Source organism: Acyrthosiphon pisum, chromosome A1 (genome assembly GCF_005508785.2).
Source record: "Acyrthosiphon pisum isolate AL4f chromosome A1, pea_aphid_22Mar2018_4r6ur, whole genome shotgun sequence".
Lineage (NCBI taxonomy): Eukaryota > Metazoa > Arthropoda > Insecta > Hemiptera > Aphididae > Acyrthosiphon > Acyrthosiphon pisum.
In genome coordinates, this window is record NC_042494.1 from 150,499,846 (window position 1) to 150,518,302 (window position 18,457).

The window sequence follows — 18,457 nt, forward strand, 5'->3', positions numbered from 1 at the left end:
AAATGTATATATATATATTTCTTATTTTAAAGTTCTTACTTGTCACTTGTCTCCAAACTTGATATATATGGTATACATTATACGAGATAAGTTTTTTGTCATAGTCACAGAAGAAATCAAATTTAAAAAATAAATTTAAAACTAAGGTAGCACAAAGTTTAAAATTTTTTGTAAAATAAAATAATGTAATGTTGACTTATGTAATAAAGTTGACGTGGACAAATATAAAGATGATTTTTTATTCATGGAATACTTTATAATAGTATGCATTTATAAGTTATTATTTTATGTTTTGTTGCGATCATCAATTTATTGTTACAAGAATTATATTTTATTTTTAAAATTTATCATACCTACAATATAAGTGTGTATAAGTACAATATAACTATTATTCCTCATATTATATTCTGATTAGTGATTACAGATGAAAATATCTACTGTACATCAAATTAAAACACTATTTTAAAAGCAACACTTGAACAATTCTCAGAACATACATATAATCCAATATAGTAGATACTATAATGATAAATGTAATATAGCAAAATAAAATATTAAAATAATACGCAAATCATTTATAGTTCATCCGTTTAGTTCAAGAATGCCTAGGTATATTTGAATAATTAAAAACCCTATTGTAGAACTTAATTTTTATTTTTAATGAGTTAGTTTCATAAATTATAACCAACTTTCTATCAAGAGCTAGCTTGGCTAAAAACGAATGTCTCATTATTGTATCATTCGCTAGAATCCTCGCTTTTATAATTATTATCATCAATAATTAATTAAATTATTTTACTTATATATATATATATATACGATATACTTCAATTCTATAGAAATTAAATTAAATGAATATACACATGTATTCTGCGGTGTTCACTGTACACTCATTATATTCCAATTATACATTTAATTTATCATTTTGTTTGTGTGCTGCAGTATGTACATTGTACACTCTTAGCAATTTAACAAGATAGAAATAATACGTTATGAAACAACACGCATATTGTATATATACATGTGCAATATACAGAGGGATACGAAACAAGTATAATTTGAATACTATACATATATGTGTCTATTTAGTTTGTAAGGTACCTTTTATATATAATGTTTAGATTTCAGTTGAGGTATTTGTACAAACTGTATAATATATGTAATTTAGGTATATTATAGGTACGGTTTACACGTAAATTAATTAACCGTTACGTTAATTCATTAAAATAATCAGATTTATGCATCGGTTCGTTATTATTAATTCAATCGGGTAGGTAACAAATAACGTGTATTGTTTTTATTCTCTTGTTGGTATCAACTATATACCTGCCCATAATCATAAACGATAATGTCAGAAATGTTTAATGTCAGTAAAATTTCTGACGTCTGGTATAGGTAGGTAAATCGGATACCATAGAATATGTACGATTCTTTTTGTTCATACGTCCTTTAAATGAGTTTTTATGTCTATATAAATTAGACCAAGTCACTAAGACAATTACGGGAGATGACAAGCCCTATCTTATAATTTATATCTTTGCGCAACTTTATAAGCAGTTTGACATTAGTTTACTTCAAATGATTTGCACATTCACATTACAATATTGACAATGACGACATAATATTATTATAATTGGCACTTCTGCTGTTAGTATAATATATTATTATATTATTATGGGTTTCATTGTTATTACATACGATTCTTTCGTATGATGTAAATAATTTTTATTTTATTTGTTTCATTAGTTATTAGTGAATTCATTAGAATAGATTGTTTAGTGGTGTTCACTCGTTCAGTAAAAAACATAAAAGTAAAAATGAATTAAGTCATGATGATTTATAATCCATGCTATGTTGGTATAATAATATTAAACGTTATACTGCAGTCTGCAGATGAATAACAATATTACAGTGATATCATAGAATCACGACGAATGCACCGAAGTTTCAGTTTGTGTAAATAATGAAAATCAACAGTTTGAAAAAAACTTTACCTATTCCTCCGTTAGACTTTTGTGACAACGTAAGTCTATTGCACTCTACATTAAATATTATTTATATATACCTAATTATATGTCTTATTGGGTACAATATATTTTACTTTATAGTTGGTTGGTTAGGTAATAGGCAATATTTTGGTGTTTTTGATAAAAGGTTAAGTTAGGTTAGGTTGCCCCATTCACTATAATTGTCATGAGAAAATATATCAAGCATAAGGCAATGATTGTGAGAAACACCTGTTTCGGGGGTTGTAAGGTAGCGATCGTGTTCCGGAAGGTTAGGCACTTTAATAACGCGGTGCAGGTGGACGTGTCTTGTACAGGAAACAAAAAGAAACGTTTGTAACACGAATATAATATATATATATATATAAAATAATAATTTCTCATAGATGTTATATATATATATAGTAGGTATGTCTATATATTTTTTTGGGGGGAGGGGGGGTAGGAGATTATTTTCAAATTCAAACTAAGAATACCATAGCCATCGAGAAAAATGTTACTAATGGACTCTCGAGACAAAAAGAAATAAAAATTGGCATAATTTTCACATTTCGTTATGACTTGGAAATAAATAATATCCTCCCGACATCTTCAATGGTGAGTTTGTTTAATTAAAATAAAATATAAGACACCAAACTTAAGCCCGCCTTAGCTCAGTTTTTTCCCTTTTTTTCTCTCTCTCTTACCAGAGGGAGGAAATGGACTAAAATGGGCGATCCTTCACCACGGGATGCTAAAGAAAATAATCATTTCAAACTGTGCTTTGCCATTTGAATATACACACCATTAATTAATTTTCTCATTCCTAAATTAATATCTAGCACTACACTATATACGTCCTCCTTCTCAAGCTAATAAAAATATGTTACTACTCTGAGATCTTTATAATACACTTTAACAAGCGTCCGCATTGTATATTTTTATATACGGTAGTAGAATTAATTTACGACTAATGCGCGTTTCTCAGACTAAGAATGTTCAAAGACAAGTATTAAAATAATTATTATTAGTACCTAGGTACGCGTTGATAATCAAAAATAACAAATTAAAAACTTATTACATGTTACACTGAAACCAATGATTATTATTGTATTATTTACTACCTATTATATTGTTTCAAAACATTTTTTTAATTTTTTTTTAACAAAGACCTTTGATTTAAACTCATAACTTGTACGTATAGCTCAACAAATAACAATACCAACCTACCTATATAATTATATACAATATTGCGAACGGAACGCTTAAACTTTTCCTGAACATTGAGTCTGTTATAAAATCTCTTCATACTAAATGTTTAATAATGAATTATTTACGATACCAAAAAGTTTTAATTTTCTTTTTCAAAAGTTTTCGATTTTCACTCGAATCCTACGGCGTATAGCTGGCATAAGTAATAATATTTTAGCACACAAAGAAAAATAATGCTCTAAGTTTTTTAAAATTATAAATATAATAAAGTTAACGTTTAAGGTAATTTAGTATACCTATATCCTCTACATTTTTTTTGTCAGTATTATTATTATTGCATAACGCATGTATATGTTTTTTTAATTTCAAACTGTATTTTTCCAAATGGAATGATTTTTATTATTTAAGGCATTATATTATTATATACAACTCCGAACTCACGCAGAGATTGTGTGATTCAAAACTACCCGTTAATAGAACTCGATGAGTACAATGCTTTATATTTAGGATTACCGACGTTCACATGTGTTATTAATCAAGATGTAAGAACAATCACAAGCTAGGTCACGTTTTATTTTTTACCGAATGCAACTTGGGTGTCCTATAATAATAATACTCCTATGCGATATTGCGATATTTTTATAAGTGAATACTTGTGTCATACAAGAGTACTTATTAGTTGTTATTAATCCATGCGATGTTTTAGGTGTTGATAAAAGATTTGAAAATTAAAAAAAAGTATATTATTAATGTATAATTTAAATTGAAGATACATAAAATAATGTTTGTATATAAAATTATAAACTATATAATACCGTGCGACCACGCGACCAGACTACCGCAATGATTTATACTATTATTTTTTTTAAGTAAACGCTGTTCACGAGTATTATAATATTATAATCTTTATCACAGGGTGGTCCGAACTTGTTTTTGATTTGATTATTTTTTTACCGACCAATTTAAAAAAAAAAAATCTTAACGCTTTAAAATAAACTGAAATTTATATTTCCAACTATGAAAAACTTGAATCATTTTTCATCGCGAGAAGCGAAACCATACCCAAAACAAAGGGAAAGCTATTTATTATGAAAGAGAATTGTTCAAAATTGTTGACAAATATAATATATATTATAGGCCATTTTATCTCTCCACCCGGAACGCGAAAAGGGCGTAAATGGTAAATGTCGTGGGACAGAATTCTGTTCTCTCCGCGGTAGTGATTTGCTCCCCTCTTACATGTAGCACGCGCACCTGGGTGTATAACGAATTTAAATTAAAGGGGCTGTTTTGAGAACCAAATGCCAACGCATACAAAAACAGTTCCATCAACGTGAAATAGTTTCCAAGATATATTTAAAAAAACGTCAATGACGGGTGCCACTGGCTGCAGCATAGATTAAATTATTGTCATTTTATATAATATTATGTTTAAAAAATCGTTTAACACTGCACGTGTCGATATAATTAGGTAGCGCGAAACGCTTTTAAATTCAATTAATATCCTATGACGCTATACGAAATGAAAAATATCGATCAATCATTTACATATATATTGTAGGTATACGTTTCTTCCGTTCCTTGCAAAAAAAAATTGTCGAATTTATTTCATAATAGTAAAGAGCAACGCAAATGTTACAAAAAAAAAACTTGATGTATAAATCTTTGATATTATTCAACATGACGCTGTACGTCAATCTAAGTATTAATTATTATTTTATATTTATGGTGTTCCCGTGTTCACTTGAGTGAAACGTTTTAATAATTATCGGGATATTATTGTACCAACATTTAATTTATTATATTAGGAAAACATATTATTAAAAAACATTGAAAAAAAATTAACACGTTTCGATATGATCGAAAAAAAATTTATAAACAACTCGCACACAGCAACAAATTTTCTATATCATATACTCATTAAACTACAGGAGCAAAAGACCTACGCTTTTTTCAATTTCAAAGAATTGCCTTGGGTCTTGCCACTCTCACCATCATTGCTTCCAGGTCAAGTCACTGATCTCATAAAATGTCCCGCTAAGCGTCTACTTTGTACTATTACAAATTCCTCGATAATTCTACGTATGCATGTGAGGGCGTGTGTGTGAGTCAGTGTATTATTACAGTGTAAATGAAGGGCGTGGGTTTGATGATTTGATTTTACTTTGACTGATCGTCGTTATTTTGAATGCTTGGCAAAACACTAAACACCATCGCTTACTTTGATAATATTTAGTTTAACAAGTTATTTATTCAAACATTTCGTGTAAACGTAAAATGTTGGGTACCTTGTACGATATGTTTCATATACTCTCGGCATCAAACAATTAACTAAATACGATTAAAAGTTATTTTAAACGTACAAAATAATGCGTAAGCGTAACAAAAATATTAACTCCATATAATATTGAAAATGTGTGCGTGGACATTGTGAAATGAGCTTTAAAATTTAATTTATTATGCGATATTGGAATTAAATTATTAGTTCCATTAAATCAGGAGTGTCGTCGGTGCCTGGTGGGCGGCTTCTCTCTTCAAGTCATTAAGCTAGACTAAACTAAACTCAAATAACATCAAAAATAAGCTCATTATACAAAAAATACTTTTAACTCATACGGAAACATTTGGAAAAAAATGGTATGTCAAGTTTTCATCGTTGTTTAAAAAACAAAACACTGTTGACATATCAAATTCAATTAAAAGTTGTGAAAATTCTCAATCAGGAACGTCAACGTAATATTAAAATACCTAATAATGTACCACGTATTTTGTCCCAAATAATAATGCGATGTTTGATAGCAATTAATATGAAGTTATATTTATGTACCTATTATTTTTAACTTGGTAATGACGGGCGTCATTATAATATAATATTATTCGAAGTTTTATTACGTTATACGCGAGTCTCATATCTTTGTTTATCCAGATACTTAAGTCGAGTTACGTATAATGTATATATTATATTTTATAAAAGTTCCACTGATATATATATTAAAAAAAAAATAATTATATTCGGGCTGCTCAATAATAGCATCGAGTGAGTGCGTTGGATGCGTTTATTAATAAAAAAAAATAAACGACGAAATCGATTAAAATTAATCATTGACGAACACTACACACTGTATACACACAATAATACACTCAGCTGTATGCTGCAAAAAGCGAAGAGCTGAGCGATATTACTTTTTAATATTTAATAACCAATAGCACTGCTCGTCATGTGGCATCTTTGGGGGTGGTCACTAGGGTGCACCCTCCTCTCACCCGGAAACACAATTTTCTTCAAACCGTTTTTTCTTAAAAACATTAAACGATTATTATCGACAAAACAATAATATTTTAGATCGGTCGTTAACTTACATATTATTATTATGTAGGTATATGTCGGGTCTATGCGTAGTAATAGTACATTAAATAAAAGAATTGATACGCGTGGTATATTTAAGTGATTTTACGATTCCCATAAAATATCATGCGTCTGCCAAGTGATTGTTATTATTAACTTTATGATATTTGTACACACATGTCATATACGAACTCCGCTATTGTAGAACGGGGAGTAAAGCCTGCAATAATGTAGGTAAACAATAGCAGCCTGCAGTAGAGATCACAAACGCAATAAATTGCTTCACTCGTATTTACGGTGCGATCGCAATGATGGGTGTCGTTATGTGAAGGAAAAATAAGATACAATTTAGTTATAGGTAGGTATTATACTTGTAATATTTTATTCTCAGTCGTATTTCGTATAATATAATACCACTCTTGATTACGGATACTTGCAATGGCGGCGGGTTCACACATTTCACTCTTGCGCGCATACCTGCAGTATAGCTACATTATAATACCTATTATATTATTTCGTAATAATAATAATTTAAACGACGTCGATAATCGTTAAAGGAAATCGAAAAGTAGCCGGGAATCTGTTCATCATCACGATGTATAACACGGTCCGACGCATATCAATCCGTCGGCGTGTAACCTTTTGAGCGCATATAATATATACGTATAAGACCGCGGTATTATACTTATACCTGGGTACAATAATAGCGTATAGGTACATGTATAATATGTGAAGGGCATCCGCACGTATTCGTAATGTGTATGGGTGTATAACATACAGGGTGATTAACTACTGCGAACAATCGTTATAACGTTCGGAAAAGTAGCATAGACATGACTATATAGGTTAGGTTAAAAGATGGAAAGATTTTTTCGTTATTGCTCGCTCTTTTTTACCCTTGCAATGGTACTTGCAGTAGCTGCGGTGAAATCACAATCAACGTTTGCAGATTTTAAGCCGATATATTCTTGATTTCATAATCTCTACAGCAGAACTCAAAAGCAAAACACCAATATGTTAATGAAAACGTATACATATTAATATATTATGATATACCGTATTGTACGTATTATAGGTGTACTATCTGTTAATTTAAAGTTTAAGCGCCGTCGGAGTGATGCACTAAATCATTTTGGAGGAAACCCGCTCGTGTGCATATTTTACCAAATCAGTTAAACGTAAAAACGCACCGTTTAGAAAACAAATAAAAACTACTGATTTAACATACCTAGTCGACATCGTCAACGTCCCCCTTCAAAAATTAATATTGAAAATGTTCGAGGAGTCGCTCTTAAATCATCTGCTGCAAGAATAGAAAGTTTCAAAAAACTTAACACTTTTGGAAATGCGCCGCTCGATGAATGCACACTGCGGGTAACCGATAACCGTTAAACAAATCACACTATATAATAAATATTATAATATTATAACTTACATACCTACGTAATGCGGTACAGACACACCGAGCTATAATAATATCAAAACATTTATTGTAATATGCGTAGTCAGCCCGCGAGTCCCACAACGGACTTTACATTTGCGACGGGCCGGTCATCAATCACGTCGTTAATAATCATCGTAACAACAATAATGATAATGGTGATAATAATAATATAATAATGAGGAAAAAGACGACGATCATAGTCACACTCGCGTGTTGGTCTTATTTTTTAACCGAAAGCGCGCGGCTCCGTATTCGGACCGAAACGACTCGATGTTTTGTTGTGGCGTATATATAGTTACCTACTATAATGTTACTTTATTATATCGTTATATTATGTACGTGATATTATTAATATTATACCTGTGTTGTACACAACGACACCGAAAGGAACGATAATACACGAAAAACCATTGCATGGACTATTATTCTGCGATTACACGGGACCACGCGCGCCCGATTGTCCGCGACTGTCCTGCACCGTCGTCGCCACTTTACAGCAGGAGCAGGATCATTACACGGTCGCGCACGGTACAATAATAATAATAATAATAATAATAATAATAATAATAATAATAATAATAATAATAATAATAATAATAATAATAGTAATAGTAATAGTAATAGTAATAATAATAATAATAATAATAATAATAATAATAATAATAATAATAATAATAATAATAATAATAATAATAATAATAATAATAATAATAATAATAATAATAATAATAATAATAATAATAATAATAATAATAATAATAATAGTAATAGTAATAATAATAATAATAATAATAGTAATAGTAATAATAATAATAATAATAGTAATAACAATAATAATAATACCTAATAATAATAATAACAATAATTATCGGAACCTCCGCCGCGGCAGTCGTAAGCCTAACGAAATAAGTTTAGTAATAATATCGTGTGTATTATATTAAAATACAAAATGACAGAACCTAACCCGCGACCGTGGTCGGCGCGAGTTTTGGATATTAGACCTGCTACGATTCGACTATGTTTGCTCGCGTAAAATGTAGGGTGTTGGCAAAAAAAAAATATGCTATAACAATTTGTTTATGACGTGGTCGTGAAGAGATATTATTATTAGATATATTAGATTAGATCTCGTTAATTAATAATAATATTATTATCGATACTAGGTAAATTATTTGAATATATCAAAACTCGGAATATAACATTAATTACAGGTTTTTTTTAAAACTATTATTATCATTTAAATTATTATTAATTATGATATTTTATTATGTTTATGTCTACAATGATGTCTAAACTATATTTCAATCTAACAGTATACTTTGTGTCACTTATTATTTTTATTACTATATATAAATCGACGAATTAAATTAATCACTGAAAAATATCTTATAAATTATAATATTCCATAATAATTTAGATTTTAAAACGTGTGTGTAGTTATATTTTTTTCATTGGTCTTGAAATTATAATAATTTCTGCTTCGACTACTAAAGCATGTGTAACTATTTATAATTCGCATTATTATTATTATTATAAAATTAACGATTCGATTTCGTTTATAATAACAATTAGGTGTTCGTATAATATTATGTGAATTAAAATTTAATATAATATCTTTATATTATATGTTGATATAAAAAACAAAGTGCCTTTTTAATGTTTGGAATAATTTCAAAAACTATCGAACGGATTTAAACGAAATTTTTTTCAATTTAAAAACCACGCTACGTCGCAAATAATAAACATAGTTTTTTTTATGGGCTAAACTCCTGTCCACGGTATATTGAGCGATAAAAAAGGAATACACCAGCGGCGCTATCTGTCCAGTAAAATAAAATTGAAACAAAAATTAGAAAAAAAAATGGTAAAACTTTTCCTCTGGCGAAGTGGAGGTGGTAATTCAGGTAGATGAATTATGTCAATATTGTAGTAACTTAAATATTTTAAGTTGATTTTAAAATAATGTTTATAAAAATTTATAAAAAAAATGTATGGTTTTCTAGCGAACTGCCCTATAACCGAGATACACAGACATGGCGCCGAATGTTAGTTAATTTTTCCCAGGGAAAAGTCGGATTATACAGTTTATGTACACAAGTCAAACATTATGTTTTATGAGCTCAAACGGTCTATCAAATTACATGTGACATTTCCAAAATGTGCACAAACGGTCGTCACCCCTTAAAAATATTATATCGTAGCCTCACGACAGGTACCAAAATATATACGAACGTACGATGACGGCGATTAGGTCAGAAAGTACAAAACTGTGTATTATTATAATTGGCACGTACCACGGTTTAGTAGACAAAAACCAACGATAAGTCGTAGTATTATTTCGTCGACACTCACCTGAAAAAGAAAAAGAGAAAATTATATTAGTAACATGAAATACGAATCAGAATTTTGTACACTATAATATTTAGTATAATATGTATATATATATATATATACCAATTTCTTATTCCATAGAAAGTTTATTTAATGATTTTGATATTTTTAGTTTAAAAGCTCTGTTCTATAAACATAACATTTTATAGGTATTGGTGGATCGATTATCTTTAGAACCACAAAATTGTTATAAAACTCTAAGTAACTTGAATTATAAAAAAGTAAATAAGCAATTTGGAAAAATAAATACTATTAATGTTGGCATTGATTTATGTAAAAACTTAACATAGATATGAATAAATTTAAAAACAAAAATCTTCTTAGAAAATAAATTAACTCAATTAATTTAAATAATATTGATTTTAGGTAAATCCGATTTCATAATATAAATATTATCTTATAATAAGTCTCATTATAATATATACATATTATATATATTTAAGTCTTATACTTTAACTAATAGTAATTTATATTGACATATAGTATAACAATATTTAAGTTTTCCTTGTTTTGAACGCAAAAACTTCGCTTTTTGAAGAGGTTTTTATCATATGTGTAATTAATTTATACATTTATTGTATTATTTGTTAATTGTGATGATAATGAAATATATTATATTATTATTATTAATGTTATTATATCATATTATCGTCTATGTTCAATAATTGTGAAATACAAATACGCGTGAATTTTCAGAATATTTCAAAATTTTCATTTAGACTTTTAAGTGTTGCAAATTCTACATAAAAATACACACTGTTGGGATCAGTGATTCCTGAAGTCTATATAAGTTTTTTATGATTAGAGACGTATAAATATAGTGATTCTTGTATACTATATGTATAGTTTATATTATGCGGTTTTTTTTGTCTTATAAATCGCATTCGGTATTATACCTCTACATTATACGACGCCTTTACTATTATAAAATGCCAGTTGTATTTTTAAATCGATTCGAACGTAGTTATATTTATCTATACAGCACAATATGATTACGATGGACGTCTTCATATATATATATATATATATTACATGTATTTTATTGTTTAAATATATTTACACCTGAGCTTAACGACTTGAGATGTGATATTCACAAAAAGTGCGTTTGGATTACGTAGCGTTTTTTTATGGATCAACGTTTTATTTTTTTACTTTTTTATATCGTACCATTACCTGCATTATAGTATTATTGTTTTATGATAATATAATAATATAATATACAGTACAATAACAACCCCATTAGAATACATTTTTTTTTCTATTGACGGAAGATTTTTGCAATTTTCTTAATGTTCGGGTATGTGATAAACTGATGTGTCTCAAGTTTTTCTAAACAGTGGTGTTCAGTTTTATTATTTAAGTGCCTAGTTAAAATCTACTTAAACTTCATCTTTCCATTTTTTCTCAACGATTTTGTTAAGATGCAAAGGAATATTATATTACTTGATACTGAAACACTTATATAATGCATATAACGAGGTTTTGTGATAAGTAGGTATTAAAAATATAATAGGAACATAATAAAATTAACTTTGAATTGGAAATCTAGATTTATTTCTTTTCTCAAAAGTAAAAAAATCAATTTTATAAATTATGATTTTAAAAATAATTATTCATTACCTATTGCTGTAAATAGTTAATTTTACAAACATTTACCTAAACTATACCCAACATAATCCTACCCAACGATTGTGGAAAAAGATAATGGAGATCACAATATTGGTGAGTTTCAATAATGGATGTATAAATTATCTATATATAGTTGATAAAAGCTAGATCTAAAGCAATTTCAAACAAAAATAACTAAAGTAATAAATTATTTCACTATGCAGTAAAGTTTTCTCATCCATTACTAATTGCTTTACAATACTTTGGGATGACTATTTAAATTTAATTTAATCGTATAATAATATATTTTGAAATCGGTGTGTTTGGTCGGTATTGTGGTCTACCTACTTGTTGACTTTAATGAAATTTATTTAAATGATTCGTCAAAATTACTGTTTGTTTAGTAAAATGTACCTACAATACAATTACCTATATATTATATGCTATTACACTCATATTTTCGATTAAATAGACATCAAGTAATATATTCATCTAATAAGTACCGAATATTATATTAAGTAAGTAGGTACCAATAATTTTTATTTTTATTTCATAGATTCCAGTTACTATATAACAGCAGTATTCCGGTATTAGTCAGAAGTTATAACCATAATAATACCCAGGATAGGTTTTAAAAATGTCGAATTCAACAGTTTAAAATTATTGCCGTCGACGAAAAAAGGAAATTAATCTACCAATTTTGTTTAAGGTTTGTTTATATTGTAGAAAAATATAATAGGTAGATAAAATTATAGCAAATAAAGAAAACCTTTTGATTTTTGTTCCTTACAGAATTGTCACACCCTTAAGTAAATTGTTTTGTACCGGCGTACTATTCCTATACGCTACATGGGTACACTTTAACCTCTTCAAATCCGCATTCTAATGGATCCTAAGCACATTGCATGAAGATTTTCAGAGAAATTCCCAACGGCATATATGCCAGGACTCCACTTTGACACGTTCGGGGGCTTCGAAAGTTCAAGAGTTTCTGTTGTCGTATAGTCAATGCACGTCCGTAATTTCGAAAACGTTCACCGAATAGTTTTACAAAATGGATGTATACTTACCGTCATCGTGATATTTGGTTGACATAATTCTGGTTTGTTTGTTTAATAAGCCGTACTTTCTAGACTGCAGCAGTAAATTTCCACAGTTATTAGTTTATTACTTGTTAATAATGTTTTAATTTTACAAACATCCCGTACTTTGCGCGTACAGTGTATATATAGGTATATATTATATAATAGACAGGTGTACCTTAAAGTGCTACTGCAGGGTTCAAAGTTTTGTCGCTAAAAATATTAAATACCAAAACCTTCTTGAAAACATCGAATAATATATATATAATATATATCCCATACATGGGTTATATACCGGTCGAGTATCGAAGGACTCTGTGATAAAATAAAACCGTAGGTGAGATAAAAAAATAATTATAAATTATAATAGAATACCTACTATAGTAAGGTCGCGTCACTTTAAAAGTCGTCAAACGGCTGACGTCACAGGAATTTAAAAAATAAATAGCAATAAACACTATACTAATTTGTATCCGAACAAAATGAGTTTAATGACTTTGAGGTCGTTTAAAAATCTATACCTACGTCGAATATATTATTTAAAAATCAATCCCGCGCAGTCTTTGTACGGGCCATCGAGTCGGGTTTCCCTTTTACAGCATACACACATACACTCACTCGTAAAATGTATTTCGATCAGTGTAAATCTGTCGTAATATTATATACATTACAGACAGATAAATTGTCAGCGTCGTCTTCCATTAGGACATTAATGGCGGGGGAAAGAGCTAGGGAAAAACGTCGAGAAGAAAGAGCGAGTAGAAAAAAAAAAATAAACGGATCGGAGATTATTATTATTATTATTATACAGGTACCCTCGACTACGAGAAATCGGACGTTTATAAGGAAATTAAATAACCATAAAAAGTGTACTGAAGTAGGACAATAATGTCAAAGACGTTGACACTAACACGAGGGTTGATGTTAATCGCCATAGTTCCCGATCATAAATATCGCCGGTGGCCGGGCAAAACACTATTACACGGGTTGACACTCCTTTTTTTTTTTTTATTATTATCACACTCACCATCTAATACCAACGAATAATAATAATAATAATAATATACAAAAACCCGTGTTTGCTGCATAAAAAAAAAATCAAAGTTTTTTCCAAATAAAATATAATATTTTGTATACATACACACGGATTATAATAATACTGCACCGTGTCAACATTTTGAATTACAAACATAATATTATACGTATTATGGGGGAGGGGGGGGAGAGAAATGTCGAAATTCAAATAGGCTAATAGGAACATAATACGTTAATACCTAATATTATTATCACATACCTCGGATTTCACGCGGCAGGTCGTATTTTATATTTTAGAAGGCGACCGGTGTAGCCGACTGGTTTAATTCGAATACGCACGAGCATGTATGTAAACAGAACGTTATTATTACCAGGCGCTTCACTACGATTCATCTGCCACAACAGTAATATTGTTGGTTTGTTGTCGTTCTCGCCGACTCTGACTTGTATAATATAGTATACCGCATAGAAATGTTCATAGAAATTTCAACCCATCGTGTACCTAATATTATTATGTCTCATGTATCTATAATTAGTAATTACCTACTATATAGACCATGAGTACCAAATCATTATTTTAACTCAACGATTGATTATTTAATTATATATCAAAATATTATGTTATACATATCATCAACATTGTTACAATATATTGTAGGTAGTTGCCTATTATAATATATCGTCGTATTATTAGTTTTTAACCTCTTCCTTGTTGCAGAATTTTAATGTCACTCACGCTACTTTTATAATATTATTAATTATTATGCATATCAATTGTAAATATGTGAAATTAATAATCCCGTATTGGCGCTTTGTTTGATCGAATGGATTAAAATTAAACTTTACTACCTATGTAAATTATAAACCACACGTGCGGTATTTATCTCGTTTAAGTCGTTATACGCCAAACAATAACTACATTTTATAACAATACTATTGTCAATAGAAGAAACAGTAAGCCATCTTTCGTTCACAAACTGTGTTGCCACGGATTGGAGATGACAAAAAACGACGATCAAACGGATTCAAATACATAATAATATATGATATGTTTTCCGAATTAAAAATAAACGCTGGAAGGGCTTACGCTATTGTAGTCGTAACCTATCGTGTAAAATAATTTTAAATTATTAACACAATAAATAAATATATACATAATAAGTATGTCCATATGCTTGTAGACGAATATTCAAAAAATATGAAATAAATAGGTATGTATAAAAGACAGCCACGTTAAAGTTTATTAATTGTACATGGTATCATTACGTGTATTTTTTGGAAAAAACAACACTGCGTGTATTCTTATTATATTGTATTCTAATCAAAATCTATGACTTTAATTCGTACTGGAGTATATTAAATTCGATACGAAAATAAGAGAAGCAATCATTACGAATTTATGTCTGCTTAATAATTCATGAAAATTTATGTCCAAAGAGATTCCGTCTTCAGAATAAAATATACCATCGCGAGCAAAAAATATTATGTATTTCGTACGTTTCCAAACTTCTTGCCTGTTATAATAATTGTTTATCATAATTTTAAATCTCACGACTGCTATGTGTGAATAAACAACGGTCATAGCTAGGTATCTTACCTACCTACAACTACACCTACAGAGATGGACAACATAAATTGAAAAATTAGTTTGTTCTTTTGCACACTAGGTATACACACCGCTACCCAATACAGCAGTCGAAGATTGAAGTTTATTTCGCGGTTTGCTGGGTATATACCCAATATTGTTAAGTGTGCGTGTGTGTGTACAATGAAGAAAATCACGTAGTACGTGGTCCATCGAGATTTCCCACGGCCGTGAAGTGTTTATTTATTAGCCTCTCGGACCCGGTACGTTATCGCGATACGTGACAAATGCCCGTTTTTATACGCAACACGTATCCTACACCGCGGAGGTGGATATCGACACACACACACACACACACACACACTTTTCCACCTATTCACGAGGTAAGTTTACGCGTATTAAACAAGCACGTCCGTCGGCAAAACATCTGGCGATTCGTATAACATACGACGGCAGTACCTAAGTCGTCCAAAGCCCGACGCCGAGCCGGTCCAACTCGGCAGCCGATCGATCCGTCGGTGATTTACGCTGCTGTCTATAGTGGGGGAGAATAAATAATATAATATAATATAATATGGGGAACGCATTGTATCGACCATTGTGCTAGAGCGTTCGACTGTACGTTATTATATTATTATATCATTACATTATATTAAATATTATAGTGTTATCTCGCGCGATGATAGAAATCAATAAGAACGGTTCAACAGCTATATTATTATAGTAGTAGGTGGTAACGGTAAAAAATATATTACGGTGCTGGAGTATTATTGTCGATTGAGATCGTTATCAGGACTACTGTAAGTGTTGTACTTTTTTTTAAAGTATTTTTTTCTTAATATTATTATTCTTTAGAATATTCAAATTGTGACGAAGAAAATAAACAAACTATATTATAGGACACAAGAACATTATCGACGGATTTCGGCGATTAATTTCCTAATCTTCATATATAGTTCTCATGAACTATTAATCACTATACCTTAAGTCTAGAGATATCTGATGACAGTTAGGTAATAGTATTTATTTTAAATTACTCTCTTTGCTCGTTTCAGAAATTTGATAATATTACACGTCATTATATATCTATTTAGGAGTTACCATAAACAGTTACAGTTATCAGTTTAATTTTTCCATTTATATTATATGAATCACAGTTCGTCTATTTTATGGAAAAACTATTAGAAAAATATGCTTTTAAGTATAAAATAGAAATATATATTTTTACTACGTACCCACCTATATAAAAATATACTGTAATAAGACTGAAATGGTTAACGTTATAATTAATATAATAATCCATAATAGGTACAAAAACCATCCATTATTCAATATTTATTTTATTTTTTAATAACAATATAAAATCCTATAATATTTTTTATTTGTTTTAAATTATTACTACTGATCTTTTTGAATTGCGAATGAGGTAAATAATAAAGAAGAACGGAAATCGTACATCTCTCAACGGTCAACAATCCGTATTTGATGTAAACTTTTGTCGGGTTACCACAAAATGAATTTTCCGTTTGTTTGCACATGGTTTTGCAGTAACCACTAACCATAATAACACAAACAACATAGGTTTGAACCTTTTGAGTATCATATAAAATAAAGTTATGTATGGGACCTCTTTGTAGGTACAGGCAGTTGAAAATAACTTAATGCTAACGAGAACGAAGACCCTATAAGCAATACTTACTGACTACTGTTTGTGTGTCCATATATATATATATATATATATAAATGGGTATATCTATTATATCCTGTCTAGTATATCGTATGAAAGCAAATATATTTTTTAAAATAAGTATTTGTTTTTTAGTGATTGATATGAAAACTAAACGGTAAAACGAAACTGAACGTACAAAAACTTCAATATAAATGTATTCAGTATTTTATTTATTTTTGTATCGTCATAAAAATATAAATTAGTTTCAACTGATTTCGACTCTAACAATTAATAAAAATATTTAAAAGTGTATTAATTAATGTATATTATCATATAGATAGGGTCAAAAAAAAATATAAACTGTAAATATTTAATTCTATATTTGCATACACAGGAATCTCGAATATTAATAAGACGTGCAGGTTTATACATTTCAAAAAATGATTCATCCAACATTCCAACTATTATAAATGTTGTATTATATCATTGTATTTATATTAACTCGACTGAAAAATCCATACATACAAGTAGACAGTAGACATTACTATTAGGTATATGCAATATTAAAAGTCTATACCTACGTATTGTATTATGTTTGTTAAATAACACATATAAAGGCAGCGATTAATTTATTATATTATGTATTTGGAAAATTGGAAAACATACATCTACATATATATATATATATAGTTAATAGGTACATTATACAATATAATATTGAAGACTGAAGTGTACTTTACCTGACGCAAGACTACTAACTATATAATATTATAGTATTTTGGTTATTTTTTTGTGTTTGTTTTCGTTTTTTTTTGATCCATAGATAATATACCGTGTGAAATTACAATAAATATACTAAACATTGTTGTACAGTATAACTTAGTGGGTCGAAATTTATGTTTATTTTAATATGGAAGTGTATATATAAGTACTTTATGAAAAAGCCACAGAATTCCATTGCAGATTTCTTTATTTACATTATGTACATAATAATAATAATAATAATAATAATAATAATATTGTACGCCATCGTCGGCCTTGGACTTCGTTTTTTTACGTTGAATTGAAGTTCATTAATTTTTCTTTGCATCAACCGCACA

At 29.1% G+C, this 18,457-nt stretch overlaps 1 protein-coding gene across 3 annotated transcripts in view; it reads right to left on the reverse strand.

Annotated features, from left to right (window-relative positions):
• Positions 1 to 18,457, reverse strand: part of LOC100159889 (protein prickle) — a 201,427-nt gene that overhangs the window by 112,942 nt on the left and 70,028 nt on the right. Inside the window, exon 2 of one of the 3 annotated variants that reach the window (XM_029488584.1) lies at positions 10,282 to 10,339. The exons of the other annotated variants lie outside the window; for them this stretch is intronic. The gene's annotated coding sequence lies outside the window, so the exon portion shown is untranslated. The remainder of the gene's footprint in view (positions 1 to 10,281; positions 10,340 to 18,457) is intronic. 3 annotated transcript variants of the gene reach the window in all.